General features: G+C 42.4%; 1 protein-coding gene and 1 non-coding gene across 3 annotated transcripts in view; both read right to left on the minus strand.

Moving 5' to 3' along the window:
* LOC143013585 (gamma-adducin-like) overlaps positions 1-14,761 on the minus strand; it is a 70,557-nt gene extending 55,796 nt beyond the window's left edge. The window contains exons 1-2 of one of the 2 annotated variants that reach the window (XM_076167258.1): positions 14,701-14,761; positions 2,731-2,780 (exon numbers count right to left, since the gene is read on the minus strand). The gene's annotated coding sequence lies outside the window, so the exon portion shown is untranslated. Of the gene's footprint in view, positions 1-2,730; positions 2,781-8,622; positions 8,678-14,700 lie in introns of those variants that run through there. The other variant, XM_076167259.1, reaches the window with a different exon arrangement.
* Positions 9,907-9,979, minus strand: trnat-ugu (transfer RNA threonine (anticodon UGU)). The gene has a single exon. It is a non-coding gene; the product is annotated as a tRNA-Thr (tRNA).
* Positions 14,762-16,852: the final 2,091 nt, after the last annotated feature.

Consider the following 16,852-nt stretch of genomic DNA (forward strand, 5'->3'; position numbering starts at 1 on the left):
CCTTACTCCCTCCCTCCCTGCTCTTCTCATCCTGCGGCTGTTTTCCCGTCAGGACCAGTCTACCACGTTTCACGGACACCTTTGCTATTCTGTGAAAGGCTGCACGGTTTCTCTCTTTCGCTTTCTCTCTCATTCATAGATGTTAGTCTCAGCAGAGCGCATGGAATCAATTAGCTCCCTGAAAAAGAAAAGGGAGAGAAGAAAGTAAAAGCAAAAGAGAACAATAAAAGAGGAAAAGTTGACAGGATGTCAACAGGTCACAAGGCCAAGTCAACTAATTCCTAATTCTTGTTATCAGCAAAGGATAAACTCAATCAGACAAAGTACTGCAGAACTCATTAGGAGATTACAGCAATATTTGTTAATCTACTTTGTATTTTGGTGTCATTTACAAATGGAGTTTTAGGAGCTTAGCCAGATGGCTGAGCTGCAATTTGCACTAAATTGCAAACACGTCCAAATCACAAAGCTGTCAACACCACAGGGAATCTACTGTGAGGAGAGACACTGTGTAGTTTGAGCTCCCGACCAAACTGAATGAAAAAGATTCGGCATAACAAAAGGTCAAGGTCAACTGTGGACCCCAGGTGTGGAGGCCACTCTAGCGGTGGCCCTCAAACTTGGGATTTAACTTCTGAAAGCTGTTCACACTTTGGGTCATGTGATTCCTGGGGTCAAAGTTGAAGTCAGGCGTGAGTCGTTAGTGACACAGCAACCATTTGAGAGTTAACAGGGTCATTAAAGGTGCAAACTGTTCCAAAACTGACAACACCAGGGTAGAAATATAAGGACCGGATCGTAAACGCCTCGTGATGAAGAGCCTGTAGTATAGTACCGACTGAAGTACTGTTACTTTGCTAATTTACCAGTTTAAAGTGCATGTTGTTATTCCTGTATAGACTTCATTAAACACGGTTCCTTTCTGGCACAGTCCGAGAGGTGACGTCATAAAGAATTCGGCGGCCTTTAGTCGGTGATAGGTGATCCATTTGTCTGATGCTCCAGGTGCAGAATAGGAAGTGTTGGAAGTGTACACAACAAAACCGGTGCAAGGTGCAAATTCACATCAACAGGCAATTTAGGCAACGGAGAGAACACACGAAACCCAGGACTGTGTTGGCGGAAGGCACTGCTCCTGCTCTACTCACACCTGATTAACTGAATCGAGTGACTTCATGGATGTGGAGTAGACACGTCCAAGATCTCGACTGGCTAAACACTGCTAACTACATCTGTGTCCTGTTGTAATGCGCTCATTCTTCTTCCTGTCTCTGACGGTTACGCAAACAGCCGATTCCCAGTTAGAATGTGTTACTATCGCCATGCAACATTCCGCTCTAAAAATAAAACATCAGTCTGACCTCCAGCCCTCTCAGAGTCTTGAAACGACCTCACACTCTCAGCTGCTAACCTTGGTGAGGGTTCGGTGTCCCCTGCAGGGTTACAGTGTACAGATATGAGAGAAACACCTGCTGTCTAGCTCAGCCTGCTCCGCCCCTCAGCGAGGTATCTGACACATTATGGGACACGTCAGCAGGCACGGCTGTATTGTTTTTTTCCCCCTGACCTAGCAGGACCTGAACCTGGGAAAGTGGCCAAAGCTATCTTCAGAGAGAAAGAGATACAGCATGTAGAAGTGCAGTAGTAACGAGCCAGGGAGATTGAAGGATCGTGTGTTCATTCCAGAGATCTAGTTGTGTCAGGTCCTGTACTGTATGCTGTCATATATATAGACTCAGCAGCATCACATCAAAGATATCTGCAGCCTCTGGGAGAAACTCAGCCAATCTGCTTGATCATTTAAAAGTTTGTTTACATTTTACAGAGAGACATAAAGATGCCTGCGATGTCCCTGTGAGTAAGACACACAGGTCCAGCTGTGACTAACGAGATCATTTCAGTAAATGTTATTACCATCAAGACAGCGACTGTATGAGCTTCTAGTGAAGATGTAAAAGGACGGGAGGACACCAGGCCTGACAGTGAAGTAAACAGGTGCTCTGAATAGACTAGGGTGGGGTGCAAAGACTTGAGACGGTTGCTGGGACGAAGACATGAGAGGAGCAACGTGCAGCTAAACGTGGAGTTTAAAACTGGCACTTTAAGAGTACTTCAGGTTCCAAAAGTGGTGGTGAAGTGAACTTGAAGACCACCAAAGAGATGTGGAATGTGTCAATACTCAACCAAGTCGCATTCATGGCCACAGATGCAACTGTGCCATAAGAAGAGAGAGGGACAGAGACACAAACATCAACAAACTTACTCACAGTAATAGACTTAGAAAATATAACTGTGTGGACTTCAACTTGTGGAATCAAACACACCCAAGTCATACTTTCTGTTTTTCGGCAGATTACCAGACATAATTAAAACCATACTTAGAATTGTAACAATGACTGAACACATCCAGCATGTGACTTCAAACTTTGACAAGATCAATCGCACAGCAGTAAGAAATCGAAATGTGTCTGTAGAAACCCTGCTTTTCCTCTCCATCTGGTCTCTGCGTCCCAGACCAGACCAAACCAGGCTTTGGACCACAGACTCAAACTTTCCACTTCAGTCAACACTTAGGTCTACGCTTTTCTCTTTAGTTTCCATTGTATTTCCCATCCAGCTTGAGCATTATGGGGTAAAATAATTCAAACAGCAGAGTGATTTTGACGAAAACCACAGGTGCTTTAAAGATTGAGCAGGAGCTGAAATAGCACTCGATGTCGAATTTCTTACCTCTCAGGGGATTGCCCGCTTGGGAGGAACCGTTAACACAGTCTCGTCACCTAGGACAAAAAAACAGACACAAGCACGTCATTACTTCCTGCGTCCAAGTTCTTCTAAGAGCGATTTGAGTAAACTAGTAAAACTGAATCCTACGTTCTGAACCTGAGGTGCAGAAAATCGTTGACAGAAGCAGACAAACTCGTTCATGATCAGCATTATTTACTTTGTAAATAATGGAGGAACCAGAAACCATCTCATTATGCAGGAAAAGTGCTCCGTAATTCCAAACGAAGATGTAAAACGTTAACATATCCTTGACATCTTTCATGGAATTCTTTTAATACCACTCAAATCCCTTAATCAGGATTTATTTGAGCAAATTCAGTTTTCCAAAAAGACTCTCCTTAACATTGACAAAGCTGAGAGCTCCTGCTCACTTTATACCAACAGAAGGTAGTGAAACATTTGACTTCATCGAATGACGAAGCATTTTTCAATAGTTTGATGCAGTGGGTCGTAATCTCACTCCTGCAGTTCCACGCCACTGATCCTTCTTCTGCCCACACCTGATTAAAGTCATCAGATGATTATGATACCTTTGATTGGCTTCATCAGGTGTGTTCGGCCACTTGAGAGCTGGAAGGCAGCAGATGGGACGTATGCAATGCTGTGGGTCAAGCAGTAAGAACCAACAACCTCCATAAAAGAGGTTTTATGTTCACAAGCGTCTCTTGGTTTGACTGTTAAAAAGATTATTCAAAATGTTCAGAAACTATTTTGATGAAAGCCGATACGCTGAGTAAGGCCCAGGGAAGAACCCGTTAACCCATTGTGCGGATCTGAATCTAGGCTTACAAGCATGTGCTCGTACAGGGGGAACATTCATGGAACTGCTCAACTGTACTTAATAAGATTACAGACATGCAGCAATCACTAACGCTACGCTAACACATCTTTGGACGTGAGCTGCATGGACAACAAAACTGGGACCATTAACATGTCAGACTCCATACACGTATGACACAGTGACGTAAGCCAGAGAGTTTCATCTTGGCTGGTGGATGGAGCCAGAAGAATATGAATGAATGAAGCTTGATGCGTGACTCAGTAGAAACTATTTTTGACTAAACAATCCGTCTTTAATACCAAGATAGATCCAAAACAATTGTTTCTCACCATTTCTTTCTCTAGGCACATTAAGCTAGTTCAGCCTTCTAGTCCTCCTCAGTATTAGCTCTGCGGTGTCAACAACACTGTAACCTCGGTCATCTGTGGGTGTGGCTCACTTAGGAGCCAAAGTTAGCATGTGCATGTGTACGTGTGTTAATATTCGGGGTTCCTCACGTGCATTTATAGGCCACAGCGTGTGCATTCTTCATCACAGCCGTCAGCAGTTTCCACCGTGTATAGCGGGCTGTGCCTGTGTACTGTACACTGAGCAGCAGGCAGCCAGAGGGACTCGACCTGCCCTTGATAGCATCGCTGTCATCTGCACAAACACCAACTGTGTCAACATCAGGGAGCCCCGCTCGCCATAGGAGGGTTACTGATAGCATGTGAGAAGTGTTATTGCTGAGGGTGCTGTGCCTACATTCCCCTGTAATGATCGTTAGCTACTGAGAGTTTCAGGATTACCTCAAACAACACCTCAAAATCAAATCTGCGTTATAAATGTACGTATGTAACAATGTGCTGAGATCCATCCGAATGTCTGAACCCTCGGGGCTCACATTGGTGTAATGTGTATCTGACAGCTGGGTCACGCATGCGTTTGTGCAGTAAAAAATACCTAACAGCCAAGAAAGGCTGGGTGTGTCTGTGGCATTTGGGAGTTGTGTGAGAAATCATAGAACACCTGAAATCTGAAAATCCCCAGATGGCACTGCACTTACACATACAAACCCCAGTCCAGCCTTGGCTCAATGAGTGGGAATTGAAACCACTCGCTCAATCTGGAGCGGCTGTTTAACTTGTTAAAGGAAGGTCAAGACAGAGGAGGGAAAATGAGTTTCTCTTTCCAGCAAACAAAAGAGTTTTCAGGTGTAGAGTCACAATGGGAAGTGTGGGAACCATGAGGATGTGATAGAAAGCTCAACCCACATACTGTAAAGATCCTGAAGCAGCCTGAATATCACTCAGGTGCTTGGCGTGTTGGCATGATGAGCTCAGTAGCCTGCTGGGGGACGCTTGCTTTGGGTTTATGATCCTTTTAGTCACTGTCATAGCTAGCACACACATTTTCATATGAATAAGAAAGCATACAGAACTGCTCTCACTACAGCCTGGTAACTCATCGCTTGCACAAAGAGAGACCGGCGTGAACGTGCAGTCCTTAATGGAGGCCACCTAAATATAAGGCCAGGAGCTGGACCTCCCCACTCGCATCAGCGGTTTCTTCTGACTTCAAAGTGAGCCGACCTGCTCGCAGTGTAAAGCCGACATGTTGACCCAATGGAAGACTGAGTAATTCCATGATAGAACTGTTTCGACTGCACTGGCCGCTTTCTTGTCAGCATTAGCCAAAACCTATCCTGGAGGGAGAATGTGGCTTTGTTGACATAACCTCCAGCGGTGACACAGCTAACTATGTGCTTTGACACACCTGTCACTTATATGAAGCCTCCAGCTTTCTGCTGTACTCGCCTGTAAGCAACAAAAGTAAAAACAAAGTAAAGGAAGTAAAGTCGTACGAGTACCACTGGTTGGGAAACAGTGTCATAAAACATTTACCTGCACATTAGTCTCATTAGTGCTGGGCTCAGGCCACACTGTCACAAGCAATCATTAATCAAACCACAGCAAATGGGAACAATAACACTGAAGCTGGCCGCCGCACTAGACATTACAGGACGATATGTGGGGTGACGGGGAAAACCAGCACACTTACATAACCGGGTTTTATGCTGACCACTGTGAAGGCCACACACACACACACACACACACACACACACACACACACACACACACACACACACACACACACACACACACACACACACACACACACACACACACACACACACACACACACACACACACACACACACACACACACACACACACACACACACACACACACACACACACACACACAGACCAAATCCAGACTAATTTAAACCAATCGAAGCACTACTGCTGGACGAGAAGCAGCTCCGGGCCTTTTGCTTTTAGCTCAGGGTGTGTGTCCACCTCGCCCAGGGACTAGATGGATGGTCAGGTTTGCTCACCCTCTTGTTAGCCTTTGCTGCAGTCGCACAACAACTCTGACATCTCGTTAGTCTGATTTTGTCAGCCAAGTTTAGAAAGCATGAAAGCAGCAGCCTCCAGTCCATTTCTAATGGCATGATATGAACACAACACGTCTGTTACACTGAATACAAACATCCATTTCTGCTGATTTCATTGTATTTGATATATTAACGTAAACTATCAACTCGGTAGACAAGTGAAATGTGATAAAGGATGACAAACACTGCTGCTGAGACCTGAATATACACACACACACACACACACACACACACACACAATTCTCCATTGAAGCTGCTTGTGAAATCCTTCAATCCCCACATTTATCCATGTCATTAGTCTGGACTAGCCTGGACTTTCTTTGTGATTATGCTGTTTTTCCCCCACAAATTGAAGAACCTGTAATAAATACTCAGACTGGGCATGACAGAAGTGTGTGTGTGTGTGTGTGTGTGTGTGTTAAATATAGAAACAGTTGTGTTGAAAATCAGGGAACAGACTTAATGATGATTCTATATACTGTACTTTATAAACCCTGAAATGTCATCCTAATAAATAGCCTTTATTTTCTTTCCTTCTTCAACGTTTTTTTTTTTTCCAAACCTGAAGCGTGCACACTCATTCACACACACACCACAAGTCTGTCTGTCATCTTTTCCCCCTATTGTCGCGTCCCGGAGGCCATTGAGCAAATTTTTCCAGGGACAAAACGGCTTCACACAGAGGCCAAAACCTATGACATCACCACCAGGACGCACGGCCACACTTCCTCCGGCCACAAGACAGATGACATCACCAAACAAATCACAACAATTGCTCTTGAAACACTAGAACACGTCACCAGCCCATAAGGGACACAGAAACGCAGATCACGTTGCCTGGTGTTTATCTAGCTTACAAGCATATCAGCGACTTTCCTGGAAGGAGTGAACAAAAGATGAATCCTATCAAGTGGTTTCCTTTGCTGAGGGAAAGGAAACACAGATTTCCCACAGTGTGACAAAGACCGAGTCCGAGACATGTGACAGGACACACACATCTGACAGGGTATCTGTCCTGCTCCATCCAGATACATCCTCACTGGAAACTCTGTGTGTGTGTGTGTGTGTGTGTGTGTGTGTGTGTGTGTGTGTGCGCATATACTTGTTCATCCATTAGCAGAAGGAAACAGAGAGATGTACTTATGAGTGCTTAAAGGAAGAATTAATCTAGAACACTGAGACTAAAACAGACTGTTGTGCTTTCTGTGCTCTTGGAATCAATTAGCTTTAGTTTAGGCTTGGCCTGATTAGATAGTGTATCAGGAGAGATGAATGGAATAAAGGTAGCTGTTTTACTGTACGTTCCTCTGCTTCTTTCAAAACACAAAGGCATCACAACAGCCTTCATCAGAAACATCCAGGAGAAGCTCACGGTCTCACGTCAGGATGAAACCTCACAATCTCATTTTAAACCGTTTTGGAGGATGCTTTGTTTGGAGGGAGGAGACGTATCCACTCCCCTGAGATAAATGACATCTTAGTTGCGAAGCATCAATAAAAAGATACCAGGACAGATGACTTTTTAATGATGGAATATGACTCTTATTGTCAAACCGCCAGCTGATGGAAATGCACAATGACTCAGATTTGATTTTGCTGACTTTTGGAAATTCACCTTAAACTTGCACAATAAATGGATGACGGACGAGTCAGTATGTTGCCTCTCCTTTGTCTCTTGCTTTGTCGTTTTGTATAGAACTAGAATCAATATGAGGCTATACTGAACAACAGAACAGAGGAAAGACAGCGTGCCATGTTGCCTAAACTTTAAGAGCGCTCGTCCAAAACACACAAAAAAAAAACCATCGCACAGAGAATTACCCAAGAAATGCAGAAGTGAACATCAGGGCAAATTTTTTTAGTCAAATCATTCCTCTAAAGGAAAGGGCTGGGTACCTAGGATGTAAAGCAACATCCCTTCTTGAGTAACTGAGTATAGAAACAGAACATTGGGTGTGTCTGTGTGCATTCTGTTGTCTAACTATCTGCTTGTTCATTTCTAAAGACTCAAACTCAGAGACACAAATATGGACAGGATGCAGGGACTCGGCAGCATATTGAATTGTCCATACTGTGATTAAAGACAAAAATGATGGTTACATGCCTGAACAAATCGATCCATAATCACGTAATGTAGGTGTGTTACTCAGAGCAAGCATACTTCCAAGAATACAAAAGCATTTTGTGGCTGTTTCTGAGTTTTGGCTAGATAACAAACAACTAGTTCTTCATTTGTTGCTGGTTTGGAAGGTCATCTGCAAGCAGGTCAAAGTTGAATTGGTTGAACTTTGAGTGCAACAGCACAGCAGAGCAGTACAAAGCTGACCACTGGTCACAAGACAGCAGCTCTAATCTTCTGCCATTTTAAATGTCAGCGCTGCATTGTGAGATGACATTAGGCTTCGTGTCTCATCTTGTCGAGCAATCCAAAGGATGTTACAGCAATTAAACGCATGACAAAGGACAATAAATAACCCCTACAAAGCACACAGCAATAAAGGGAAACTGACACTGACACAGCGTTTTGCTTCGGCTGTCAGCGTGGATAAGAACATTGTTTAGCAGACGAGCTGACCCACAGAGAGACAACAGATGAGGACAGTGCAGTACATACCCACAGCAACGTCAGGAGTCAGCAGCCTGCCAGTGCTGCCAATACAAATTTGTCATTGAGTGTGTGATGAGACCGTTCTGCACTGTGTGTCCCACAAACAGGAACTAAGGCATGGGTGTGTACACTGAAAACTGTGGCAGATGATGTGATGAAAGTAGATGTTTGGTAAATGAGGCAATAATGCGTGTTTCCTGCATGTGTGAGGGCGGAGAGAGTTCACAGAAGGTTTTCCAATGCATTAGAGGTTGGATGTTGTGTTTTTTTGGCTGTTCAGCTTTTTCAGTTGAGCCTGAATCTCTCTCACACACACACTCAAACACAAAACACAGCAACCAATAAAGGCATCCGCATTCCAATGTGATGGATAAAACCGAACATTTTGTAATTTATAATTCCAAAATTAAAAAGACACAAAATCATGTTCACACGGCGTACAGAGACAGACTCTGAGAGGAAGAAAGGGACCGATATTGAGCCAAAACAGCCACCATTAACACTGAAAGCAAACCAATTGTTAGCCACAGGCTTCATGTCCAAATGGGAAACTATAAATAAATTAAAAAAAGTAGCATGCATTCCTTTTAGCTTAGCTTACAGCCTGTACTCCCTCTGTATACTCCAGAACACACACACACACACACACACACACACACACACACACACACACACACACACACACACACACACACACACACACACACACACCTCATTATACTAACATCTGGTGATAAGGAACAACAGCACAACTACAAAGATTCCCTGAATACATCTAATAATAGCAAAACAGAATGGTCAACGTATCAGGTCAGTTGGAGGGTGATGTGTATGTGTAGATAATGGTGAAATCTATGCATGCTTCAGTTCTCCATTTTGTCTGCGTGAATGTGTGTGTTTAGACATTTGGAGTTATGTGGCTTCAATCGGCAAAGAGAGAGGGTTTTGTATTACATGCAGGCCCTGAAATAGTGACGGAGAGTCCTTCCCAGATCCCCAAACAGCAAAAGGATCAACACCGGTAATGAAGGAATCCATACAAGGGACTCACGTGGCCAAGCACACATCAACATGGCTTTACACAGACAGTGGGAACGTGGCTGATGGATACACAACAAAACAACAAAAGTTCAGTTGTTTATCAGCCTAAATCATGTGGCTGGAAAATGTATCATGCAATATCTATGTTAATGTAAAGAGTGAAGTAGGACTAAGAGTTTACCTAAGGCTGTATTACTGGTTGGTATCGGCTCGTATTGTTGTTGTCAGATATATTGCAAAACATGTACCAGGCCCCAGCGAGATTTGAACTCGCGACCCCTGGTTTACAAGACCAGTGCTCTAACCCCTGAGCTATGGAGCCCTGCACACCCTACACTGACCAGCATACAAGCCCCACACTGACATCTGTACCTGTATACGTGTAGTAACTAAAGATGGTGTTCAATAGGTGGGAAACAAAGGTTCTGTTGATGTATTTATGTAAAAACAAATATCCACAGATATATTGTTGTTGGTCTCGACAACACAGCATCAAGCAGGCTCTCATTCAGGTCTGTCTGTCTGATATTGAGTACTTCCTCATCATAATTCCTCATGGAATGCTTTCCAGCCTTCACTCTGACGAATCAATAAACTGCATGTCCGGACAACTAAAGGTGATTTAACTGGATAATTAAACAGTAATGTCAGATAAGATAAAACAATATTTTATCTCATCATGTGAAATGAACACACCAGATGATTAACCATGTGATCACCTAGCAGAGTCGACATTCCCATGTCTGCTGCGTACTTTAATGGACGACCGCCACGATCTCTACAGTTTGACTCTGTGAGAGACACGTTAATAAGCTGACTGGTGTGCAGATCAAAAGAGCCACTGTCTGCTTCAAAAACTCATTTGGGCCAAAACTTGGCACCTAACTCTCTCTTGGACGGTGGTTGACCCCGTTTCCATGGTTATCTCCCTCGTAACGTTCAAATATCCAAAACCCTTTTCATGACATGGAAAGCCCACTGCTTGTTGAAGCTGACACTCTGCCAAACACTGCCCCCTAACGTACAGAGACAGAATCTATATATAGACCAACACACAACGCACAAGCAAACGTGTTAATGATGCACGACCAAAGTGACATCACATGGATACTCATATGTATGTACACACTTCCCAGGGCTGGACAGATGACAGCTGTACTCCATGCCAGCCCGATGCTTTTCAGCAATTCCCCTGCCCACAAGTGTATAATAAGGTTATTCTAACCCCCCCCCCACTGGGACGTCTGGCTCTGGCAACCAAACAACCCTGGACTAACACTCAGCCCACACACGTCTCACATCAAACAGTGCCCTGACTGTGGATGAACAATAGTGCGCAGTAGGAGGTTGTCTTGCTTCACCGGACTCCTTCAATCACTGCATAAAAATGAAAAACAATCTATGACTGCAAAACTTTTCTTACACTGGATCGGTATCTAACCAAACACTCTAACCAAGCAAGCATGATACAGATAAATAGCAACCATGCACACATACAGGACATGGTTTGATCTCTGACCAATGAATGGGTTTGTTCAGTTTGCCTTCAAGCTTACCAACCTTCCTGGTCATCAACCTATCAAGAGTTCAAAAATGATGATCTACATAACTCAGTGTTGGGGAATGTCAAGTTCAAGGTTAGAGTTGTTGTTTTGTTATATTAAACCGCGTGGTTCTGGATCTAGATTGGTTCTGATCACAAAGAAATGAGGCCAGTTGTGATTTGTGCTGAAAAGGGCTTTGGTGATGTTTGGGTCTGCATCAGAGTCTGGACAAACTGAATCAAACCATAAAGATGTGGAAAAATGCTTAGTGTTTTCATAGTTTCTGTGGTTAATTTATGAGATCAACCCTTTCAACAAAATAGTAGGAAGTCATGTTTACCAGACTTTCAAAAAAACACATGCCCAACCCTGTCTGGTTCAATATCTAGATAAAATAAGCATAAGACATTGCTTTTCCAGGTCCTATACTTTATTTACTGTCTGACCTTCAGTTTCATTACACGAAAAACTACTTTGAACTGACTGCAACAGAATGATCCACTTAGAACTAAATGATTGAGTTGAAACCTCTGAATGTCATGCAAAAAGCCTTTAAACCTTGTAATCCCGGCTTAATCTAAAACCATTTATAGTACAGTCCTGTAATAATACGGTAAATAAAAACATATCCTGTAATGTTTTTCATCTGCTTTCATTTGTGACAGCAGACACAAAGTAAGAACACGCATGTTTGGTGTATAAAACAGCGCTGACCAAACCCAGAGTTACAGGCAGAAACAAGCCAAATACATGACAGATGAAGTCAAAACCCAGAGAGAGAGACAGGAAAACCAAGATAATAAAATGAAGCACAAGCACACGCACACACACACACACACACACACACACACAAAGGAAAATCAGTCCAGGACTCCATCAATTTGCAGTGTGTAGGGAGAGTGGAGCCACATGTTTTTGATAAGTCCTTTAGCAGAGCAGGCTGAAATAATGATGATGTCATTCCCTCCTCTGGACAGGTTCAAATTAACAGGAATGTATCACACACACACACACACACACACACACACACACACACACACACACACACACACACACACACACACACACACACACACACACACACACACACACACACACACACACACACACACACACACACACACACACACACACACACACACACACACACACACACACACACACACACACACACACACACTTGAAGTAAAGAATGAATGCTGTACAGACCGGACTGTGAAGGAAACGCAGCACATAAGGCCTCGTCTTCTTCTAAACTTCTGTCTGTAACACTCATAATTTCAGTTGTGATACTATTGTAAATTACACCATACAACACACACAAAGCATTTTGGGAAATCTTCCATGTTGTGTCCTACTATTGGCGATGTATTCAGGAACATTTGTAGTCGTGCCTTTCATAATTTTCCAGGTGAGAATAATGTAATCATCAGGCCCACTGTGACAGATCCGTCCTTGTTTTTCAGCTCTGGTTTGTCTGGTTCATTCTTATTAAGCTAACAAGCCTTCCTGTGGTCACCCCTCATTAACAGTCTGGACCCGGTCACCTACTCACTGCCACTCCGCTGTAATTACGACAGTCACCAAAGAGGCTGCCGGTCCAATCCTCTACATTCCCTAAGTAAAATGAACCGTGGTAGACACTGTACTTCCTGCGCCTTGTCATCCATTAGCCCAGCTCAACAGCGCCTCGGGTGATTATAAAGCCATTCATTAGAAAAGAGAAAATAAACAGAGCGGCTCATAGAGAGAGAGAGAGAGAGAGGCTGCTGCAGATGTGTTGAGACAAAACACTCCCTGCTGCGCTGCCTCAATATTATTGTGTAAAGGTCAAACACTATAGGCCTAATGTGAATCAGCCAAGGCCGGTATCCAATTCTGATTGGGCAGAAGAGTTTGTGTTATTTTCCCACTACCACACAGCTCTGATGTAGGATTGAAAGCTTCAACATAGATTTATAAATATCCAAAATTTACCACTAAACTCTCTTTAAGTTAAGACAGTAACTGTGTTTTATACAGGTGGTGCCTTGGTCCGACAGCGTCCATTACATTCTCCAGTGTGACACAACCCTCTTTACTTTAACTCTAAGCGACAATCACAGGTGCAGGTGTGGCTCGCTCACCTCCCTGGATAACTGACACATTCACCAGCACCTTGTGAAATGCTTGGAATTAAACAGGAAGGAAAGTTTACATCAAAGAGCATGTGTGGAAATAGAGGGAAACTAAATATGGCACTATGTTTGCATTTTTTACCTATTCTGTCATTGGCTTTGCGGTTAAATGTCTTCCGTACAGAATGTCTCCAAAGAATTAGGGACACCTCCATCTGACTAAATCGGAGAAAGAGGGGGATGCCAGTTTTAGATTTCAGGTCCATATGGGGAAAATTCCCACAGTTTCAGCAATGTGGAGCAACATAAAGCAGAAACCGAAAAATGAAAGAGAATAATCAAGCAGCTCGGTGTTCAGGCTGTTTGGAGACAATTATCATATTTGTCTGGGCCCTTTTAAGTTCAGAGAGCCAGGCTTTGGTGTGGAAATGGATATCCTTAGGGAGTCATTACAGGCTGAGAAGTGTCCAAGTGCCAGGGGTGCTGAGGAGGTCCTCGTAGGTAAAATGTGAAGTGAAGGTGAAAGGAAAGCAGAGGGTAAAGGGGAGGGTTCCACCAGACTTTAGATCTGCAGAACCTGAGGGCACAAATACAGCAAGCAGGAAGGGAAAAACACACAATCTATGGAGTAAAGGCAGGAAATACAGAGTTTACATGCAGAGAGGACACACAACTATTTATTGTACACAAATTAACTTACATATGTCATCAAGTGTAAGATACTTATAAACTGCCTTCTCAACCAATGTTTCCCAGGTTAGTATCAACAGAAATTTAGTATTAGAAGTTATATATGTAGACTGCAGGTGACAGGGTGAGTCAGCTGATTCTCAAGGTTAGGTTAAATCACTGAGGCTTCAAAAATCCACCTGGAATTACAGCCACTACGTTTCCAGGCGCACTTATTACCAGTTTATACTGCCAAATATAGCAAAACAACTTATTTTCCAGGGGATTCCTCCGATTTGGTTATAGAAGCGTACGGAGACAGAATATTTTACAGATAGTAACAAGGTGTACTATTAATGTGACAACAGCAAGTTAATAGTAAGAATCGAAAATTCACTATGTTTACGTAAAACAAAAAAAAAAATAAAACTAGACATAAATAAGTATAAGAATGTTTAATTTAATGCTCATAATTGTTGGATAGCGTGACGAGTATCTCGCATTAGTAGCCGAATGTAATGAACTGTCGAGATGAAATATCTGTAATAGTTACAATATAGTAGATCACATTTGAACAGTGTGGCGGCGAGTAGGTCGAGAATGTTTAAAGTAGAATATCGTGGAGATACGATGAAGCATAGAATCCACAACACACGCACGCTGCAGTGAGTGTTGTTTAGAGGATAAATGTGTAAGTAAAAGCTCTCAGATACCTGCTAATGAAAGGATGAGTCCGTCTCAGAGAGGAGGCGGAGGAACACAAACACCACGAGTCCACGGAGCTTTTCAATAGTTTGAATTCACGCACGACGTCATTTAGTTCTCTCAACGACACTGAAGCACTGAGATGGGCTTAATCAGCTCTCATCGCGCGTCGGAGCTCCATCGCTGTGGTTTGAAGATCTGCTCGCTGGGAACGCAGGCTCAGTATTTGGCAGGAAGAGTAACCCCATTCTCCCGACACCACGAGGCATTTTTTTAGCAAATCCCTCGCTGAGTGTGCCCACGTGACGTACGCTGTCCATGTTTATACTTTATGGCGGCTCAACACCAGGAAGAAAAAACGCGAACTGTGTGCGTGTGTACATGTCTGTATGAGAGAATCTACGACTACTATACTATAATAATAAATTAAAATGATCGACCCGGAAGTCTGCAAAAATCTCATTGATTTATTATTACAGTTCTGCCTTTGTCCACAAAATGGGACTACTGGGGTGTGTGATAGAGTGAGACCGAGATTGAGTAATTCAAGTTACTCTTGAGATGGAGATAAAACACATCTGTGCCAGGAAGGATCCTATGGAGGACTAAAAGTGCCAAAATTAAATAAATAAATACGCCATTAAATAATTAATTAAATGTGTCATTAATTAATTAAATGTGTCATTAAATGTGTCATTAATTAATTAAATGTGTCATTAAATGTGAAATAATTGATTAAATAAAACAAGTCATACAATTTAAAAAAAATATTTAATTATTTCAGTGCACATTGATTATTTCATAGTTCGGTGTTACAGCGAACCATGAATTAATTTTATCTGTCAAATTTACCCGTCAAAGTTAGAGGGCGGGTTCTTACACCTGATTGGTTACCCTGCACATCAAGTCAAGGCAAATCGATTCCAGATAATAGATTGATGCAAAGCTTTAATAAATGCTTTACATGCTCGGGGTCAGCAGGTCCTGCTTCCACATACTGTGCAAGGTCTAAAATATCTCTCACCAACTCTCTAGAGAGTTCACGGAGATCCTCCATCAACACAGCCGCCATGTTTAGAAAAACTTCTTCTACTTTCTGTTTCAAGGCAGACCAAAGCAGTGGATTAGACTAGATTCGCGTTAGCCCCGCCCACCGACTTTGATGGGCGAGGTTGACGGATAAAATTAATTCATTGTTCGCTGTAACGCCGAACTATGAAATAATTAAATGTGCACTGAAATAATTAAATGTTTTTTTTTTTTAATTTTATGACTTGTTTTATTTAATCAATTATTTCACATGTAATGACACATTTAATTAATTATTGACACATTTAATTAATTAATGACACTTTTAATTAATTATTTAATGGCGTATTTATTTATTTAATTTTTGCACTTTTAGTCCTCCATAGGATCCAGACACCATATTTTTGAATTAAATGGAACAAGGATATGTGATTCACAAGTGAAAAAGGAAAACAGTGAGAAAGCCCAGCCAGTTGTGATGACATGACACAAAAATAACTCTGGAGTATTTGAGCTTTCTATCTTATATTTGTTGCCATATCCTTCTATTCCTACAAATAACAATTAAAACAATTAACAATTAAAACAAAAGATTCTTATAAATAATCATGAATGAAATGGCTCAGCAACATTTTCCATCTGTCTGGTGTGGATTCTCATGTGGACCTTCAGCTCTCCATTTTGTTTGAAATTCTTACCACAAACTGAGTAACTAAATGGCTTCTCTCCTGTGTGGATTTTTTTGTGGCGATGCATATTTGAAACATTAGTGAAGGTTTTACCACAAACTGAGCAACTAAATAGCCTTTCTCCTGTGTGGATTCTCATGTGGGCCTTCAGGCCTGTATAATGAGTGAAGTTTGTACAACAAACTGAGCAACTAAATGGCTTCTCTCCTGTGTGGATTTTTATGTGGCGATGCATATTTGAAACATTAGTGAAGGTTTTACCACAAACTGAGCAACTAAATAGCCTCTCTCCTGTATGGATTCTCATGTGACTCGTCAGGTGTCTATTTTTTGCGAAATTTTTACCACAAACGGAGCAACTAAATGGCTTCTCTCCAGTGTGGATTCTCATGTGTCTCTTCAGGCGTCCATTTTTTGTGAAATTACAACCACAAATTGAGCA

This window comes from Genypterus blacodes, unplaced genomic scaffold, assembly GCF_046128005.1.
Source record: "Genypterus blacodes isolate CSIRO-AG114 ecotype Tasmania unplaced genomic scaffold, CSIRO-AGI_Gbla_v1 ptg000157l_1, whole genome shotgun sequence".
Lineage (NCBI taxonomy): Eukaryota > Metazoa > Chordata > Actinopteri > Ophidiiformes > Ophidiidae > Genypterus > Genypterus blacodes.